Below are 22589 nucleotides of genomic sequence, written 5' to 3' on the forward strand. Positions count from 1 at the left end.
AAATCCCATCGAGGTTTTTCGCACACCGGGTTTCCTCATTAAAACCTTGTGTTATGGTGTTCTTTTCATGTGGATGTTCTTAATTCTATTTATTACATTATTTCTTGCATACCGGTACACTGTTATAATATGTTCTGCATGTTTTAATTCAAAAAATTCTACTCACCGGTTAGATACTGATTCACCCCCCCCTCTCAGTATCTGTGGGATTCCTAATAGATTACCCCCAACTTCTCTCTAAGATATTCAAATGTTTCCTTAGGCAAAGGCTTTGTAAAAATATCTGCAATTTTCTCTTTAGTGCTCACATAAACCAATCTCACTTCCTTTGCTTCAACTTTTTCTTTCAGAAAATTATACTTAATAGAAACATGCTTTTTTTAGAGTGAATTACCCAATTTTTTGATATATCTATTGTTTTTGAGTTATCAAAGTAAACAATTACTGGTTCTTTGCATTTTACCTTGATATCCTTCAACATTCACTTGATCCATAATACCTCAGTGCAATTAGTTGTTGTTGCAACATATTTTGCTTCTACTGTAGATAATGATGTGTAGGTCTGCTTCTTGTTGATCCATGAAATTAATCTTCTACCAAGAAAGAATGTGCCGCCAGTGGTACTCTTTTTGTCATCCACATCTCCTACCCAATTTGCATCTATATATGCACATAACTCAAAATTGTCATCCTTAGGATACCATAAACCAAGATTTGATGTTCCTTGAAGGTACCAGAGAATCCTTTTTACTGTAGTTTCATGATTTTCTTTAGGATTGCTTTCAAATCTTGAAAAAATACATGTTGTATTCATTATATCAGGTCTAGTTTGTGTTAAATACAGTAACCCTCCAATCATAGATTTGTACCTTGTCAGATTTATAGGAGTTGAATCATCCTTTGATGTCAATTTATCAGTTGTAGTCATAGGAGTGCTTACCAGTTTGGAGTTTTCCATTCCAAATTTTTTCAAAAGTTCCTTCAAGTATGTTTTTGACAAATGAATATACCTTTATCTGTTTGAGAAATTTGCAAACCTAGAAGTTTTTTTATATCTCCAATCATAGACATTTCAAATTCTTCCTGCATCTTATTAGCAAAATCTTTGCATAGCTCTTCTTCTCCTCCAAAAATGATATCATCCACAAATACTTCAATAACCAAAATGTCATCATTGGTAATTTTGTAAGACAAATTACTATGAGCATCACCTTTTGTGTATCCAAGCTTTAAAAGATATTTATCCAGTCTATCATACCAAGCCTTGGGAGCTTGCTTCAATCCATATAAAGCTTTTTTTAATCTGCAAACCATATCATTATCATCTATTAATGAAAATCCATCAAGTTGGTCAATGTAAACTTCTTCTTCAAGATCTCCATTCAAAAATGCACATTTTACATCCATCTGATAAACCTTATAGTTCTTGTGAGCTGTAAATGCAAGAAATAGTCTTATTGCTTCAATTTTGGCTACCAGTGCAAAGGTTTCATTATAATCAATTCCTTCTTTCTGAGAATAACCTTTACAAACTAATCTTTCTTTGTTTTTGATTACTTCACCATCTTCATTAAGTTTATTTCTAAATACCCATTTAGTTCCAATTACATTTTTGTCTTTAGGCTGGGGAAATAATTTCCAAGTATTAATCTTTTCAATCTGTTCTAATTCATCTTCCATTGCTTTTACCCAGTGTTTATCTTTACATGCTTCAACAATTGATGTTGGTTCAACTTGAGAAATTAAACATACCTCTTCATTTTCCAATCTTCCTCTTGTCATAACACCTTGATTTTCATTTCCAATTATTTGATTTTCTTAATGATTCAATCTTACATACCTGTGTTTATTTTGATTTCCATTCACAGGTTGTTGTTCTTCAGTCATAGTTGAGTTTTCTGATGATGCTGGTGCGACTGGTTCTTCATTTTGTTCTATTGCAGTCCATGCTGGTTCATTTATAATCATTTCTACTACCGGTTTAGAACTTATAGATCTTGATTCTCCTCTAAAATGTTCATTTATCTTCACATTAGTACTTTCAATGATTTTCTGCAATCTTTTATTATAACATCTATATACCTTGCTTCAAGTTGAATAACCAAGAAATATTCCTTCATCACTTCTAGGATCAAATTTGCCAATAGAATCATCTCTCCTAATATAACATTTGCTTCCAAATATTGTAAAATATTTAAGAGTAGGAATATGACCGAACCATAGTTCATAAGGGATCTTACCGGTTTCACCTATGATGTGAACTCTGTTGAAAGTATAGACTATTGTATTTATTTCTTCTCTCCAGTACATATGGGGTAGATTTGCTTCCATCATCATGGTTCTTGTTGCATTCAGTATAGTTTTGTTCTTCCTTTTCACAACTCCATTCTGTTGGGGTTTCTGGGGTGCTAATAGTTGCCTTTTGATTCCATTCTCCTCACAAAATGCATTGAATTCCCTAGATGTGAATTCTCCTCCTTGATCAGATCTCAAACATTTTATTTTCTTTTCGGTTTCATTCTCTACCATTTCCTTGTATATCTTGAATCTTCCAAAAACTTTTGATTTCTCCCCGAGAAAAGTAACCCAACACATTCTAGAATAATCATCAATTATTAGCATAAAGTATCTATCACCCTGAGGACTTCTTGTTCTTGCTGGACCACATAAATCAGTGTGAATTAAATCAAGAATATTATTGGATTTCTCATAAATTCTCTTAAATGTTGTTCTAACTTTCTTTCCCATTTGACATTCCTTACATACAAGATTATGAGGTTTCACAATCTTAGGTAAATCTCTTACTGCCTTGGTTGAACTGATCTTTACAATGTAATCAAAACTCACATGATAGGGTATTTTATGCCATAGGCAACTTTCATTAATTTGAGCAATCAAACATGTCTTATCACTGGTGTGTGAGCTTGAATTTCATCCTTAGAATGTTACCTATAATAAGTTAGTTTCACAAAATACAATGGAAATGCATACAGGAAATCCAAACCCACCAATGAAACTACATGAAATACATACTAAAATAAAACATTATTTTACCTTCGTGGCTTATGTCTCATTGTGTCCTAACTCCACTATTCCTGGTTGCAGATGGTGTGCTCTCATACAATGCATTGTTGGCTTCAAAAATGGCATATGAAGAATGGACTGATAACTTGTAGTTAACTGACACTATGATATGCAAATACTACATGGTTATGCTAAAGTGATTATTCTAAAATGCTATATGATATTTGCTATTACTATTTTCTATTTGCTTCAAAAACTCGCGGCTGCATATGATCAATTTGAAGACTAACTTGAAGATTAACTTTCTCAACTAAAGCTCTTGATTTTATAGACCTTGAGAGGATAAGATGATGTGGCTCAGATCAACGGTCCTGATCAGATCTACAAATTTGAATGGTTGTGGGCAAAGGTGAAGGTTGAGAGAAAGGGGGAAGGAGAAGACAAGTGTCACTCATCTCACCTTGACTGGGTTGTTGACTGAGAGAATCTAAGGATAGTTGGAGGAAATTTAGGCATGAGAGGACAAGTGGAATCAAGTCCTTCCTAAGATGTAGGGGGTGTTGGAGAGAATATAGGAAATGGTTATGAAATGTGTGTACGTACACAATTTTCATTAAGTTTGGAAGTTGAAGATAAATGATGAATTAATATTTAAGAAATATTAATTTCCTTAGCCACATGTTTGATGAGTTGGCAAAGGGAAGATGAAGTGGAGATGGAGGGTGAGTTGGATAAGAAAGATTAAATAATTTAAGAATTATTTAATATTTGAGACTATAGGATAGGAGAATAACTATTAAATATTGGATATTTAATTGTTTGGAGGAGATAATTAAATATTAGATATTTAATTAACTTGGTTAGAGGAATAATTAAATATTAGATATTTAATTAATTAGAAGAATAGGATAATTAAATATTTAGAGGAATAAGATAGATGAATTAATTAATAAAATATTAATTAATAGAAAGACATGAAAATGAATTAAATAAATTAATCTTTTCAAATTAACTATTTAATAGAAGAATAAATATTAGATAAATATTAAATAAATATAAAATGTTTATTTAATTGCTCATAGCCAATTTTAGGTGTATACATTTTACCCCTCTTTGAAATGATGTGAAAACAACATTGTTTCAACGATTAAATCAAGTCTCGATGATGCCTGATAGAGATTGAAAATCCTGATTGTGTGCCCCCTCAAGAGATTGATCGTGAAATTGTTGAAAATTCTGGTTTGAATGATTAATTTCATGATGATAAAAATTTAGTCAATTAAATTCATTGGAAAAAAACAAATTAAATTGCCCCATTGAAATTAATTACTCTTCAAAATAGTAAATATAAAATTAATCAAGGCTAATTTTAACTTCATTTTTATCCTTCTCAGCTTTTTGTTTGAAAATATTCTTGCTGAGGTGGTGAAATGGTGATTCCGGTGATGTCATCGATTTGAGGGAGTTTGGCGTTACTAGCGACCTGTCGAGTATGGGTATCCTGTATGTATCTTATCCTGAGCCTTTTTTTCAAGTTTTAATTCAAAGTTTCATGTTTTTAGGCAGTTTTTTGGATTTTTTAAAAATTTTTTTGGCATTATTTTAGCACTTTTGTAGTTTGTTTTAGCGCATATGCAACTAGGTTTAGCGCAAATGCTTAGATCAGCACATATGCTCTGTATGTTAGTGCTTATGATCAAGATGTTAGCGCATATGCATAGGGTAGTGCAAATGCGTTGTTTGTTAGCGCATATGCCCAGAAAGGTAGCGCTTTTGCATGGATTAGCATTTATGCCTATAGTTTTAGCACTTTTGTTAAGGATAGCACATATGCACTAAGTTAGCGCATTTGCCTTTAGTTTTAGTGCATTTGTTGTAGTTTAGCACAAATGCTCAATAGGATAGCGCTTTTGCTTAGATTTATATTTTTGATAAGTGCAAAAGCTAAAAAATCACTTTGATAAGTAGATTTAACATGTTTAATATGCAGTGATGATGAAAATTGAGACTTCATTTAGCGATTGCGTGATTGATAGATAGCTTTGATTAGATTGATTGATAGATAGTTTTGATTAGTTTTGATTGATAGATAGAGTAGCTCTAAGATATTGTTTTAGTTTCTGATGTAAGAGTTTAGCAGAGTTTTTTGAGTAAACTCAGTTTTTGATAAAAAACCATGATTGATAGTTTTTAAATTGTTTTGACAACGTAAGTTGCTTCAATTTGATTTGATAGATAGATTTGATAATTGAATTTGATTTGATAGATAGATTTGATGATTCGGTTTGATTTGATAGATAGATTTGATGATTCAATTTGATTTGATTAATTTTTCTTGACAAAATAGGAGAAACTTGATGTTCTCTAGTGTCGGGAGAAATTACCTGTAGTGCGTCATTTAGTTCCGGAGTTGACCTAGGCTGAGATTAGGCACATATATGCCTATGGTTTATGCTATTTGTTATATATGCCTGAGATTATGCATAACAGAGGTTTGTTGACAGCATTGGCCGAGAGATGGCACAGCGAGCATAACACTTTCCACCTACTGACGGGTGAGATTAGTGTTACTCTGGAGGATGTCTACAGGATTCTACATATCCCAGTGACTGGCGAGCTAGTGCAGTATGATTATCAGGATCGGGTTGGGACAAAGGCTTGTAGAGTTGTGTTTGTCGATGAGAGCATTGGTAGAGGAGAGATCCGATGGGTTGATATGGTGATGTATTACGAGGCTCTTCCTGTTATTCTTGTTGGTTTGATTGGAGGATTTATATGTCTTGATAGGAGATCATGAGGTTTTTCCATGGGATGGGGTGAGATTCTCCTTAGTATGATTCAGCATCATACTCGATATGCATGGGGTGTTTGCATGCTAGCACACTTATATCATGATCTTCATTAGGTAGTGTATGATGAGAGTGCAAGTTTATCTACTGGATGCACTTTATTGCAGTTTTGGTGTTGGGAGCACATTCTTGTTACTCGGCCTATCTATCACAGAGTGCATGGAGAGAGGCAGCCATATGTATATTTTGATGTAGGTATCCTTACTTAGCATAAGCTGGGTAAGATGGAGTATTGGCATTGGGTGCTTGATTCATTCGACAACATCACTTGGAGACCATATCTTGATTGTGAGCCAGGGATGGATGATGCACAAAAATTACCATGTATTATGCAGAGTAGATATCTCATTGGTCAGACACCATTTATTGTTGAGCGATAGTTGATTGGTCGGATTTTGAGACAATTTGGTATCATCCAGCCTATGCCTACTGGTGTGATGATATATGCTCAGCGGTATAGATATAGACGAGATTGGGGACCGTCGTTGTCATTTGAGATTGTTCATGTAGAGTTTGTTGCTACTCTAAGAGTGGCTTATGATATGAGATTACACATTCTTGATCCTGGGGTTACTGTAGAGTATGCTCAATATATACTAGCTCATCCATTTCCTTGCATTACTGATCTAGTAGATCCTCCTCCCAGCTCAGGAGATGATGAGGATGACTCAGATGATCTAGTTTCTAGGAGACACAGACAGAGACGAGAGCTTAGATCTTCTTATGAGGCTGGGGGAGGTGGAGATGATGGTGGGGATGGAGGTGGTGGTGGTAGGAGACCTGGACGGAGGGGAGGTCGATTGAGAGTCCATGGAGGACCATTTGGACCGGCTGGTAGGATTGAGAGACCACATCCTATGGGTGGGAGAGATGTTGGAGGGATTGGGAGAGAGCATGGCAGGACTAGTATGAGATCACTGAGAGGGTTGCCATTGACAGGAGGCAGGGTGACTGGACTGGATGGGGGTTGCAGGAGAGGCATTGATTTCAAACAGATTTAGCCAGATCCTCAAGTTATTGCAGTGCATGGTGGAGATGATGACGATCCTAAGGATCATGTTCCCCTGACTAGACGATACGTATGGAGAGTTACTCAGACTGAGATTTCAGCAATTGAACAGGTTAGTGGTGAGGGGATTGGGATTCATGTGTAGTACCCCTACCCTAGTCAGCTTTGTAAAACCGGTTTGACCTTGGTTGAATGTTTATATGGCATTCTTGAATGGTTGAATTACCATGAGGTAATGTTGTAGTTAGATATTATGATTATTGTGCGTACCTATTAATGTGCTTACGCATCGATTCTTATGTAAGTTTAATGTCCTCTTGATTCTTTTTATTAATCGAGAGTTACATCTTCATTAAATATATATATATATATATGTATGCTTGTGTGACTCTTGGTTGTAGGAGATTGCAAGTACAGTACCACCTAGGTGCGAGGTTTGTCTTCACCTGGATTCGCAGGGTTGAGTATACCTCTTTCATCCTTAGAATTTGGGGTAGGTGGTCGTAAAACCCTTAGTTTACCCTAGTCATGCCTAAGTGAGCGTCGTTTGTGATCCGTTAGTTTCCCTTTTCATTTGGGATTGCGGGTTGGGTAATTGGTTGGATTACTTGGTTTGTGTGCTTGGTGTGTGGTAAATGGAGTATTTAACCCTAAGTATTTATTTTGATTTAATGTGTTCATTTACGCATTAGTAGTTGAGGAATTAAAATAAATAGGTTTCTTTTATGTGATTAATCATTAATTAAAAAGATTGCTCTATTTATGTTTGTAGCGAGTTTAATTTAATGGTTAGTTTTAAATAATGAATTTATTCAGTTTATGCATTTTAAAAAAGAAATATTTAAATTTATTCAAAATAGAAATAATTTAATCTCTTTTCCTTTTTGGAATAGAAAGGCTAATTTTAATTATTTAAGAAAATCAATTTTGATTAGAAAAATAAGTTTTATTCATATATAATTTATATAGTGTGAAAGATTGATTTTGAGAATTTAATTTAACTAAAAATATTTTACCCTCATTAATATTGTGAAATGCAACTATTAGCTTTGTTAATTAAAAATTAAATGACAGAGAAAAGCATTTTGATTTTTAGTTAGAACATCAAGTTTCGATTATTTTAATAGTTGAAAAGAACGATTTTTATTTTATTTTATTTTATTAATTTATTTTATTCTTTTTATTCAAAAGTGGTTTAAATTCTAAAATAAGGAATTAGGTCAGGAGATTCTTTTATTTAACCCTAGGTTTGAAAATATTTTGGGGGAATGATTTTTGGAAAATATTTTGGACGAAGGATTTTTGCAGGAGATTTGAGCATTTTGGTGAAGAAATATTATTTGGAAGCTTGTTGAAGGATTGAATCTCTCCTACAAAGTCCTTCTTCTGGTTGTTTTTAAAGAAAAATATTTTAATTTCTTTCCTCTTTTTGAATGATGTGTGTTAAAATATTTGTCAAATTCAAAACCTATTCTGGTTATTTCTTGTTCTTGGCTAAAGTCCATTCTTGAAAATTAATTTTAGTTTATGGTAGAAAATGAGATTAACTAGAGAAAATATTCCCTCTTGTTTGGGTTTGGTTTCAATATTTGGCCATCTCTGTGAAATTATTTAGTTACTATAGAAATATAAATTTAATTAATTAAAAGAAGTTATTAAATTAAGTTGCAAGTTGCATGATATTAGAAATATATTTTATTTAAATTTTAGTGGAAAATAAATAAGATTAATTTCATTTATTGTTTCCTAGAATTTTAAATAAATAAAAGAATAAATGAATAAATAAATAAATGAATGAATAAAAGAATATATTAGAATTAAAGTATTGCTTTAATTTCTTTTTTAGGAAATTAATTAAGTTGCATGAGAAAAGAAAAGAAAAAAATGTTTTTCGCTTATTGCATGTTAATTTATCCCTTTGTTAGAAATTAGAAAAGAAAATAAAATTGCTTTTATTACTAAAAATAAAAAATATTATAACATATTAAATTTAAAGTGGGTTTTAAAATGTTTGATTGTTTTATTAAATATTAATTAATATATTTGATTATTGTATGTTAATTATTAATTATTAATTAATGTATATTTTAAATATATGTTAATCACGATAATGTATATATATATATATATATATATATATATATATATATATATATATCAATTAATACTTAATTCGTTAATATTGTGTATTATTAAATTATTAATTGTTTATATTTTTGAGGACAAATAAATATATAATAATTAATATTTAATTTTGGTGACTGTTTTATTGAGGAAGTATCTCTTTGGAAAGAAAGAATATTATTTTAATTGGAAAATTGTAGAAATAAAATATATTTATTAATTGATAATTTTTAAATAATATTTTATTCAGGAATATATTATTTGAGTAATAAAAAAAAAAGAATGAAATGTTTATCATTGGATATTTTGAAAACTTTAATGATATACTATTGGAAATTTTTGAAATTTAATAATGTATCATTTGGAATATTGGTGAGTTAATGATACTTTCATTTAGTAAAATAAATGGTTTAGTTTATATTTTTCCTCTGTATTGAGAGTAGACAAATGGTACTATTGCTATTGAGGTATTGTATTCTCCTTGTTATGGTGATTTTTTTGTTAATGTATTTTGAAAACTTAGATCATTTAGAAAACTTGATTGACTTTTATTGTTTAAACCAATAGGAAAGAAGATTGTCCTTTTTCGGTTATTGCCTATGCAAGTTTAATTTATGTATTCACTTTTATTTAAAGTAATGGCAAGGCCTTGATATGTTTGTTTGGACCCTATCATTTGGTTGATTTGGGGTAGTTGTTATGTCTTCGGTTTCTAGTTTGGTTGTTGTCTTGTGATGGTGTTTTAACTAGTCTTATCCTTTATGCGGGTGTCAAGTGGTGATTTGTGGTTGGCCATAGTGGGTCAAGTCTCTAGTTAGAGTACTATTGGGCAATGGACCTTGTATTAGCTTTTAATATGTTCAGTTGGATCCATTTTTGTGTAGGGATCAGTTATGTATTTATTGGCCGATGTGGTTAGTTGTTTATTGGTATGATTTGCCTCGATAGCAAGAATGTAAATGATGTGGAACTTATGTACCCTTAACTTATTTAATTATCAGAGGGGTCTTGCAGTTGAGCAGACTCGGAGATGTAGCCCTCTAGGGGTGAACTCCGAGATCGTTTTGGTATTATGCATTGCTTTTGTTCTTATGTTTCATGTTTAGTGTTAGCATGTATGGATGTCATTTTGATAGAATATGTAAGTGGTTTAGGTGAAATTAATTGTAAATGTATGTATCAGTCATCTTTTAAATATAGTAAATTGGATCATGAAAGATTGTAGATTAGAATAATGGAATATATTTAGTTATTGTTAAGGAAATTAAGTATGCATGGGAAGATCTCATTGGTTTATGATGAAATTCAAGTGTGTTATTAAATTGGATGCGTGATTCAAATTTTAATGAAAAGTATGAATGTAAGGTATGAATAAATTCTAATGAATGAACCTTATCATGTGATCTATATTTTTATCTTAATGAAAGAAAATTATCCTTGTTTAAGAATTATCTCATTATTAAGACAATTGATTTATTGGATTAACTAGCACGAGTTAAGTTAATTGTGTAATAAAGTAATCACATTGGTAAACACTTTAGGTGTTAGTTGATGTCTTTCGCTATGTAATTTGAAATTGGATATCTTGGTGTATCTTAATGTTGTGTTTAACTTTAAAAAAAAAAATTATTGCACTCTATTCGTGTGTTTTAGCTTTATCCCTTCGGGGTTTCTTGGCGGGGCATTACATCATGCACCACAGTAGGATGTACTAGAGTAGGTTGCACCAGTGCATGATATGCCAAATGTGGTTATACCAAAGCATGATGTGTCAGGGCAAGATACTATTGACAGTCTGAGAGCACAGAATTATCAGCTTCGAGCATAGGTACAGACTCTTATTACTGAGCGGGATAGAGCTGCTAGGAGACAGTGGGATACTCAGGGTCTTCTTGATCATATTCAGCAGGTTGGATTAGGTACTCTCTCAACGGATACTATTAGAGCACTAGTTCAGGCCGGGAAGGAGATTTCCCACTAGCAATGACGATATGAGGAGGCAGTTGTAGAGAGCCAGAGATCAGGTAGTTATCATACCACCATGCTAATGGCTACTAGCAGTGGTGGGGTCATGGGACCTCCTTAGAGGAGTGGGTAGCATGGGAGATAGGCATTTGGAGGATCTTCTCACCCATAGCCACAAAGACGGATAGAGTCAAGTGGTAGTGGTACATGACAGCCTTGACTTGATTTGTATTTGATGAGGCATTTGCATTGTTTATCTGATATCATTGTATACTTGGAATTTTATTGTTTTATGATGATCTATATGTAGACATGGACTCTATATGATGATGATGATTTTACACTATTTGATGATGATTCTTTATGCTTTGATGATCTATATGTTTATTATATGGATGCAGTGATTATATGTTTTTGTTTTGATTTTTGATTTTTATGTTCTTGGATGAAAATGAAAATGATTACTATCTTAAATGATGCAAATGTAATGATCTATATGGAATGCAAGGAAAGATAGATTTTCTTTTGATGTATGATTATGTAAATGTAAATGATCTATATGAAATATTTTTGAGTTTTTATGTAATGTTTATGATGATTATGAATCTAAGTGCAAAGATGCAACTAAATGATCATTATAAAATGATAATGCAAATAATAATGATGATACACTACATGATAAATGAAATGCATGCTATTAAATGCAGACTAATGCAATGATAAAATGCAACTAAATGAAATGAATGATGATTAAAATGATTCTAAGAAATGAATGCACCTATAATGATTAAATGCAAATTGTTTTTGTTTGTCCAAGTATACTCAATCTTTATTTATGACCATTGATCTATTTAATGAAATGATATGCTTATAATGCAGACAAATAATGAGCTAATGAAATGATCTAACTAAAAATGATACTGGCAGTATTCATATGCTATCTTGTAATAGTGCTTGATTTCATCATTGAGCTTTTAAAATGTTGTAAGCAAATACAAGCAACTTGACATAATTATTCAAGATGACTTGAGTATTCCTTACATGGATTTTGATATAGCAAGTTAATACAAGCAACTTGATATAATGGATCAAGTTGACCTGAGTATTGCTTGCAGAATAGACAAGGAGTATCTCCTTTCATGCATGACTTGGAACGTCCTCCTTGATCTTTTGCTGGTCATATCCCAAGACAAGTTCATACCATAGTAAGAGATAAACCACAGACAACAATCAAAGAAAATAATCATGCCCCATCATAGCTTCTCTAGTCACGGACATCCTTGAGTTGCATAGAGTACATGATTAGAAATAAAACCAAGATATAAACACTGAACCTTGTATGTCATTCAAATGATCTAATGGTCATTAACTGATATAATCATCTTGACGAATGATCTTTGATAATCCTTTATAGATTTCTCATTGATTCTTCATTTTCTAAGTTTGACGATTCAGTTGTTATGAAATGCCTTGATTTTCATTGCTTTGTTGCTTTTTCAAAACCCTAGATGTTTTTGGATTTTCTAAGTTTTTCAAATGTTTTTGGATTTTAAAGATTCAATAGATCACCTTAGCAAAAGGAATTAGGATTTTGGCCCTAGTGGAAACAAAAATTTATTATGGATGTATGAATTGATCAAGATCCAAACCATGATGGGATACAAATGCAGATTGATCGATGCTATAAAATCTAAGATAGTGACTACGACAAGTATGTCAAAGATTGGTTAACTGTTGGTAAGCTGCATATTTCTTGCTAAATGGTTTAGAGCAATGGATGCGAAAGACATTTTGGATAAGCTAACGATAGATAGAAACGATAGAGGCAATAGGATGGAGTGGATAGGTGTGCAAAGCGATCTCATAGATGGAGGAACTCACTTTTTTTTAGATAGTGCCTATTTACCAGGTTTTCACCATCTAAATTTATTGCATTTTTTTGTATTTTATATGCTTTTTATTGATTTTTTTAGGACTTTATATGCTTTTTATTGATTTTTTTAGGACTTTATATCTCAAGCATAGAATTTCTTGAGATGGATAGAATTGATAGGTTCATCAAACCAATCACCTTCAAGAGTAGATAACTTGTATGCTCCTAATCCATATGTTGCTACTATGACAAAAGGTCCTAGCCAATTTGGTTCAAATTTTCCCTTCTTTTCTTGGTCTTGCTGATTTCTTGGATTCTCCCTTAGAACTATATCTCCAATCTAGAAAATACATGGCTTGACTATGTGGTTATAGCTTCTTGCATTTTGGCAACGTTCCTAAATCAGTTCTAGTTCTTGGAGTCGAGAGACTCGTTGTTCTTCTTCTGGTATAAGACTGTGCAAGGATACATGTAGAGAAGGTATCTCTACTGCTATAGGTAATATAGCTTCCGATCTATAGACCAAACAATATGGAGTTGCCCCTATTGGAGTGCGGACGCTAGTTTGGTATTCCCAAAGAGCAAGATTTAGCTGAATGTGCTAGTCTTTTCCAGGTTCATTTACTGTTTTCTTCAAGATTTTCAAGATAGTTTTGTTTGATGCTTTAGCTTGACCATTTCCCTATGGATAATATGGAGTAGAGAACCTATGTTGGATATGAAACTATTCACATAGTTCTTTCACATCTTGATTTTTGAATGGCCTTCCATTATCAATGATAATGGTCATAGGAATGCCATAGCGACAGATTATGTAATTCAAGATGAATGATGATATTTTTTTTCCTGTCACTATTGTTAAAGGCACTGCTTCAATCCACTTAGTAAAATATTCAGTAGCTATCAAAATGAACTTATGTCCATTAGAAGATGAGGGATTGATCTTTCCTACCAAATCAAGGCCCCACTATGAAAATGACCATGATCCCGTCATAAGATATAACTCTTGTGGTGGTGCATGGATTAGATTTCCATGGGTTTGACATTGTTTACATTTTATAGCAAAGGTAAATGAATCCCTTTCCATAGTAGGCCAAAAGTAACCCATATAGATAAGTTTTTTAGCCAATGTTAAACCTCTTGAGTGTGTACCGCAAATACCCGCACGAATGTCATTAAGAACTCTCTCATATTCATCTTTTTCAAGACATCTCAATAATGTACCATCTAGACCACGCCTATATAGGATATCAAAAATAATGGTATAGCGAGAGGACTGATAGATAAATTTTCTTCGTTGATTACGAGATAATTCCAAAGCAAGGATATGATCTTTCAAATATTGGTAGGTTTGACCGTATAAGGATTCATTGGTTCCTGATAAATGGAAAATTTGATAGGTATGCTAGGATTGGATGGTAGGGGTTAAGATATCTTCCACGATAAATTTGTAACACTGTTGATTCTCTTTATTTTGTAAGAGAGATGCTATTGTAGCCATCCCATCTGCTGCTTTATTCTCATTTCTGGGAATCTGGGTGAATGTGATTTCTTTAAAGTGTCCTTTAAATTCCTCTATCAGCTATTTGTATGGCATAAGCTTATCATCCTTTGTTTGATATTCATCATTTATTTGATTTATGACAAGTTGTGAATCACCATAGACATGTAGTTCTTTGACATTCCACTCAATGGCCATTTTAAGCCCTATAGCCAATGCTTCATACTCTGCAGTATTATTGGTGCATGAAAATCATAGTCTATACGATTTCAAAATTGTGTGTCCTTCAGGTGTGATGAAAAAGATTCCTGCACCTGATCCATATTGAGTATAAGAACCATCAAAGTACAATTCCCAAAAGTTTGTACTTACTGTCAAGATATCTCCATCAGGAAATTTGATGTGCAAAGGCATGTTATTGAGTAGAGGTGCATCAACCAATTGATCAGCAATGACTTGTCCCTTGATAGCTTTCCGGTCAACATATTCTATGTCAAATTCACTTAGTATCATAACCCATTTGGCTAGTCTCCTTGTCAATGTTGACTTGCTTAATAGATATTTGAGAGGATCTATCTTTGCTATTAGTTTTATAGAATGAATCAACATATAATGTCGTAGCTTCTAGGTTGAAAATACTACTACTAGACATATCTTTTCAATTGAGGAATAATTTAACTCATAGACAACAAGCATTTTGTTGATATAATAAACTGCTCTTTCTTTTCCTTCATCATCATGTTGAGCTAGGAGAGTGCCTAATGATACACTTGTTGCTAAGACATAGAGTAACAATGGTTTCCCCTTGGTTGGTGATATCAGTACTGGAGGACTCATAAGATATTCTTTTATTTGCAAGAAAGATTCTTCAAATTTTATATCTTATTTGAATGAAACATTTTTATGTAGAAGATGGGTAAATGGAAGACATCTATCAGCCAATTGAGAAACAAATCTCCTGATTGATTGCAACCTTCCTTGTAAAGATCGCAATTGACTTATGTTCTTGGGTGACTCCATCTCCATGATAGCTTTAACTTTTCTAGGATCTACTTCGATGCCACAAGCTAATATAATGTATCCAAGGAGCTTTCCAGAGGTTACTCCAAATGCACATTTCTTTGGATTTAATCTCAATTGATATCTTTCTAGCCTGTCAAAAATCTTGCTTAAAATGTTCAAATGTTCTTTTCTTGTGTGAGATTTTGCAAGTATGTCATCGACATAATCTTCCATGAATATATGCATCATGTCATGAAAAATTGTCGTCATAGCCCTTTAATAAGTCACTCCTGCATTCTTAAGCCCAAATGGCATAACATTCCAGTAGTACGTTCCCCATGCATAGGTGAAAGTTGTATTCTCTTGATCTTCAGGTGTGATTCTTATTTGATTATATCCTGAGAAGCCATCCATGAATGAAAACATCTCATGGCCTGCTGATAAGTCCATTATGATATCAATGTTTGTTAACGGGAAATCATCTTTTGGACATGCTTTATTTAGATCTCTGAAATCTGTACAGACTCTTTTTCTTTTGTCTGGCTTTGATACTGGTATGATACTTGAGACCCATTCTGGATAAGCAACTGGTCTTACAAAACCCACTTCTAATAGTTTCTTGAGCTAGGTTTTGACAAGGAGAGCAATATGTGGATCATCTTTCTTAGTTTCTTCTTAATAGGTTTTGCTTTTAAATCCATATTAAGATGATACATGATAAGATCTAGGTTAAGTCCTGGCATATCTATATAAGACCAAGCAAAATTTATTTGTCTTTTCTTAAAGAATTCCATGTACTCTTTCCTCTCTCTTTCTGATAATGAGGCAACGAAATGAAGTATTTTAGGATCTTTTGATGTATGAATGTTTACTGCTTCTATTGGTTCTATCAGGATAGCAGATCTCTCTTGAAAATATGCAGGAAAAATGTCAAACTTTCCATCTTCTGGTGTCTCTAGGAGGTTTTCACCATCAGATACGCCCTTTGTTTTCTCTTTTGATTGATCTAATGATGCCATGAAATGGTTTTCAACAATGGGTCTCTTTCCTTGTTTTATTTCACTTTTGTGACTGGAAAGTTTGGCATTCTCCTGGCTATGAGAAACATCACTTGATTTTGCAATGGAAGATATCTTAGGATGAATAGGTTCAACAATGTTAAGGTACACGACTAAGTCATGATCCTTGGAAAAGACATTTAGTTCAGGGTTGTCTACATTATCCCAATCAATTAGTTTAGGATGCAAAAGGGGTAAATCATAATCATTGTCATCATTAGGTGTTTCAATGTTCATGACATAATGATCATAGCTTGGCATAGAATAGGTATTGTCATAAATTAAATGTTTTTGAGAATTGTCTTTCTCAAGCATTTCCGAATTATTCTTAACAAGATTAATATTAGCATTTTGTAGTTCACACTCAAGTGGTCTTTCAACTAACGTTTATCCCTTAAACGAATGGATTATATCCACACACACATCTTTGATACTACAAATTCCTTATTGATTGACCTCATTTGCATTTTGGAGTTGACATATTTGTGCACATGATGAAGTAGATTCTTTTAATAGATTTTGTCTCCTTTCAAACTCAACTTCTTCTGGACTAATAGTTAGTCCAACTTGACTATCCCTTAGCTCTTCCATGGTTCTTCCATATCTGATCCATGTTTTTTCTTCCTGTGGCATTGCTTCTTTGTCTTTGTCATTTCCTTTCCTTTTTGCATATGCCTCTTTTCTCTGGATTCTGAGTTTTTCTTGCCTTCTTTCTAACTTCATCTTTTGTTCTGCTATAGACAAGTCTTCTTTTGTGATAGCTACTTGATCTTCATTATGTTCTTTACTTGATGTAGTGGATAAGACATCTAGACTCCATTCGTATTCATTGGAGTCTTTTTCTAAATCCCGATCCAAGATTAGTCCACTATACCATATTGGAATGTTGTATGGTGCAAAGTGTTCTCTGATTTCTGCCATCTCTATTTTTACTGCTTCTGGAATATCTTGTGAAGATTTTGCCTTTGTTTGTATTTTCAGAATTTGTTGACAAAATTTTTCTTCACCTTGGATGATGATCTCCTTTTCTTTCTTTTCATGTTCTTCTTGATTCTTTTGTTTATTGGTTACTGTTTCAGCCGCTTGATGTAGCTTTTCTTGCCAATTTTCTTCTTTAGAAACTGATTTCTTTCTCCATTTTTGTTGTTGATGATTATGTTGCTTTTGATTAGACTTTAGATATCCTAGCCCAAATTTATCTTCTATGGATTGTGAGTGTGGACAAATGGGTTCTGAAATACCTTGATGTTGCTTACCAATTGGTCCTTTTCCTTCATATCTCATCTTTTGCATGATTTCATATCCTTTGCCATATTATTTTATGGGAATATTGACTTCTGTTGTTGTTTCTATAGTTTTATCTTCATCTTTGTATAGCCAACCAAGAATGTCTTTGTCTTCATTTTCCTCTTCAAGGGTTCTAGTACTAACAAAGGTTCCTTTAGACATATGTTTTGATTTTCCTGATGCCTTTTATTGAATATCTGTAGGTTTCCCATATGACTTAGGGGAAAGTGGAAATTTTTTCAAAGAATACTTTCCCATTCCTTCATCATTTAACTTGAGCTTTTCTTCAAAAGTTTCCCATAACTTTGCTTGAATTTCTTTGGTAGGACATACTGATTCTCTATTATGTGGAACTCTTATATCTTGTGTTGGCTTCAAATTATTGCAATATTGACTGGAATCTACAATTATAGTGATTTCTTTTCCTTCATGATGAAATTTTACACATTGATGATATGTAGAAGGAACTGCTTGCATCTTGTGAATCCATGGTCTTCCCAGAAGAATACTGTAGGAGAGGTTCAAATCTAAAACTTGACACAATGTATCCTTTTCCACAAGTCCTATCTTTATTGGTAGCACAACAGTCCCTTTAGAAGAACGTTATGCTTTCATCATAAGCCTTGATGGTTATTTTCTTTTTCGGGTCTACTGCATTCTCTGAATATCCCAAAGCTTTTATCAAACTTAATGCACAAATGTTTAATCCAACTCCTCCATCTATGAGCACTTGTTTGACATGAGTTTTATTTATGGATACTTCAACATGTAAGGGAGCATTGTGAGGATGTTGCAAGGATGCGTCATCATTTTCAGAAAATGATAAGCAATGAGGAGCTATGAGGTGTCCTACCATATTTTGGAACTGATCTATATCCAAATCTTTTGAAACTGTTGTTTCTACTAAAGCTTTCTCCAAAATGTCCTTATGTATAGGTGAAATCTTGAGAAGAGCCAGAATTGATATTTGAGCGGGTATTCATTGCAATTGCTCTACTACATTGTATTGTTGTGGATTGGGTGTTGGATCTTTTGCTACACCTAGAAAGGTAAACTTTTCTTTGCTTCTCGTGATAACATTGATTGGTTCTAAAGATGAATTTTAATTAACAATAATCACATTCACTACATCATCGTATGTATAAGTGTAATTCACCTCGGTTTTTCTTTTGTCATCTTTTAATTGGGATGATTCACCTTTGTCATAATTTGGAAGTGGAGTTTTGAAAGCCAAGTGTGTTTTGTTCATTTTATGGCTATCCAATGTAATGGTTCCATTATCAATTAGATCTTAGATAAGGTGTTTCAATCTCTGATAATCATTTGTTAGGTGTCCTTTATTTCGATGATAGTTGCAAAAATGATTGTCATTCCACCAATTGGGCTTGATTGGTGGTTCATAATTTCTTGTTTCTGGCAAAACAATCAATTTATTAGCAAGTAAAGTTTTTAGAGCTGATTCTAAAGATTCTCTAATGCTTGTGAATTTTCTTCGAGGATTGGAGAAAAATGACTTAGCTTTGTTGTTTTTTGGATTGTTATTGCTTCGGTTTTGACTTGATAGATTGAAAATTGGTTGTTGTTGTTTTGTATTACTATTATCGTCATTCCCTTCATTGCTAACATTCCTATTCTTTGACCACAACTTGGGTTTGTCATTGTTGTTGTTATTGTTGTATGAATTATTGTAAAGTTTTAGTTCTCCTTTCTTTACCATTGCGTTCTCTATTTTTAGTCCATTCTCGATCATTTTGGCAAAAGAGGGAGGACATTGCATCCTTAGTCGATAACTCATTTCACTGATAAGATTATCAATGAATATGTCCATTTTTTCTTGATCAAGTACATCTCAGGGATACCTATTAAACATGCATTTCCATCGTTGTAAGAAAATCATAAAGGATTCACCATTCCTTTTTTTAACATTGCAAAGATCTAGCATCGTTATTTCATTCCTTCTATTGTAGGAATATTGTGAAATAAACCTATTCACAAGTTCTTCAAAGGATTTGATTCCGGATGGTAATCTTGAAAACCATTCCATTGATTGTCCATTTAAACTCTTAGGAAAAAGATGCATAAGGTAAGTTTCATCATGAGAAAATTCCATGCTCATAGTACAAAACTCCCTAATGTGATCTTGAGGATCATATTTTCCATCGTATTTGTCATATTTAGGAATCTCGCAATGTTGCGGAAATGGTATCATATTCAGATTTTTATCAAAAGGATATGGGCATATATCTTCTAATGAATATTTCTTGGAGCTTGTCCCATTTTTCATGTCTTGCATTTGTTGTTGAAGAGTTTGTATTTGTTGAGTAAGGTTTGATAAGGGATTATCTACATAGTTTCTTCTTGTTTCTTCGTGATTCTTTTTGTCACTACGCTCTTTTCTTTTATCATCCCTTTCTTTCCTTGTTTCTCCGTTACTTTCTTTATTCACATCTTCATTATTTTGTTTGTTTGTGTTTTGGGTGTTACTTGTCTCTACATCTTGTTTCAAGCGTTCCATGTTAAAGTCTTGTGGTAGTTTAGCTCCAGATTTTGCCAACATCAAGAGATATTTTTCTTTTCATTTTGCCAACAATTTTTCCATTAGCCTATCAAATTTGAAATCTTGTTCAAGGTCTCTAATGGTGCTATTGACTGCTTCTTCGTCAATAGTGGTTAATCCAAAAGTATGGAATATAGGAGTATCTTCTTCCTCCATTTGTTGTTGTTCATGTTGGGCTCTAGTCAAAACTGGCATGTGATTGTTGAAATTTCCAAAGGACAAAGACAATAGGTGATTATAGGTTTAGGAAGATATGATTTGTTGATCTTACCACTATTGTTTGTTCATTGGGATAAAGCATCTCTTTGTTGAAAGGCATGTCTTTGTAGAGTTTCACTGTCAAATTCTATACCGTAGCCACGTAAGTAGTGACAAAAATGGTGTAAGAATGTCCTATGTTTCAATAAGATCTTGTGATTGATATACAAGAATCTTATCCTTTTCTGAGTAGCTTTCTAACTGGGTTTTCTTTTCTTAAGGTGATACTTCAAAGTCATATAAGCATTTGACAATTCACAAGTTTGTTTGATTCCAAAGTTTGTGCAATTTTGGTTTTGATATTACCTAGGTTCAAAATAGGAAAGATATATCCAAGATTAGGAACCTATTATAGATTTGATCAAGCTTCATGATAGAGGATTTGATTATCCTAATGAGAAACTTGACAAAGATGTTGATTTTTTTGCACTTAAGATAGTTGAATCAATAGCTTGTTAAATGTTGATGTTTATAGAACCTTTTGAGTATAACTTGTTGGATTAGTACCCTAGTTGTTTGAGCTAGTTTGAAAAGTATGTGATGGTTTAGAGACAAACCTACTTCAAGAATTATTTTGATATTGATGCTTTGACACTTTGATTTTGGTCTGGTGTTTCAGTGTTGAAAAGCTTTTGTATTACCCTTTTGATCAAACTTTTTCAAATTTTTTTTGGATTTTTTCTCCCTTGTAGATGATAATTTTCTTCAATTTCAGACCATTTGGAACATGTTACAGACATAGAAGACACAATGTTTAATATACAAAATGCACAAGCAAGTACAATCCCTATGGCAGACTGAGACAATAGTTGTTGAATCTCATGTGGAGTTTCCCTAGAGGCTATGTTATTCAAAGCGGATATTTAGATGCTTGACCCCACTAGCTCCACCCTCAGCACTCACTTCTTTGGGCCAGCCAAGCACCAATTTCCATGAAATCTCTCCATGGTAAAATTTATATCTCTACTAGGAACTGTATGTATGTGAGCCGCTTCAGAGGTCCGACCTCTTACGCCAACAACTAGAAGGATTTTGGCAACTAGTACAAGTGGTTTTTAGTAAAGGCTTCCGGTCTTGTGGCCATACATGCAGCAGTTTCAGCTCTATAAATACAGAAGGTTCCTAGCCTATAGAGGTTATGCTCTATAGGGTTTATGGGGAAACATAGTGTCGGTATGTACTTATCAGCACATGTTGTTTGGGACTTTCATCACAAACACAATTTATTTAAGATAGAAGGGCTAACCTATATGACATGTGCACTAACTTATGATGCAAATGCATAGTTTTTCAGACAAAAGTACTAACCTACATGACATATGCACTAACCTATGATGCAAATGCGCTAACCTATTGAACAAAAGCGCTGTCAGAATTCCTACATGCATGAATCTGCATTATAAATGCATTGATTTAACTTTTTGTGATATTTTTAAAGGTATATGCGAGGTCCAGCCCCACAGTGGGCGTCAAAATGTGTGAGCTTGAATTTCATCCTTAGAATGTTACCTGTAATAAGTTATTTTTGCAAAATACAATGGAAATGCATACAGGAAATCCAAAATCCACCAATGAAACTACATGAAATACATACTAAAATAAAACATTATTTTACCTTCATGGCTTATGTCTCATTATGTCCTAACTCCACTGTTCCTGGTTGCAGATGGTGTGCTCTCAGACAATGTATTGTTGGCTTCCAAGATGACATATGAAGAATGGACTGATAACTTATAGCTAATTGACACTATGATATGCAAATACTACATGGTTATGCTAAAGTGATTATGCTAAAATGCTATCTGATATTTTCTATTACTATTTGCTATTTGCTTCAAGAAATCACGGATGCATATGATCAATTTGAAGACTAACTTGAAGATTAACTCTCTCAACTAAAACTCTTGATTTTATAGAATTTGAGAGGATAAGATGATGTGGCTCAAATCAACGGTCCTGATCAGATCTGTAAATTTGAATGGTTGTGAGCAAAGGTGGAGGTTGAGAGAAAGGGGGAAGGAGAAGACAAGTGTCACTCATCTCACCTTGACTGGGTTACTGACTGAGAGAATCTAGGGATAG

The sequence above is a fragment of the Cryptomeria japonica genome, chromosome 11 (assembly GCF_030272615.1).
Source record: "Cryptomeria japonica chromosome 11, Sugi_1.0, whole genome shotgun sequence".
In the NCBI taxonomy this organism is placed as follows: Eukaryota; Viridiplantae; Streptophyta; class Pinopsida; order Cupressales; family Cupressaceae; genus Cryptomeria; species Cryptomeria japonica.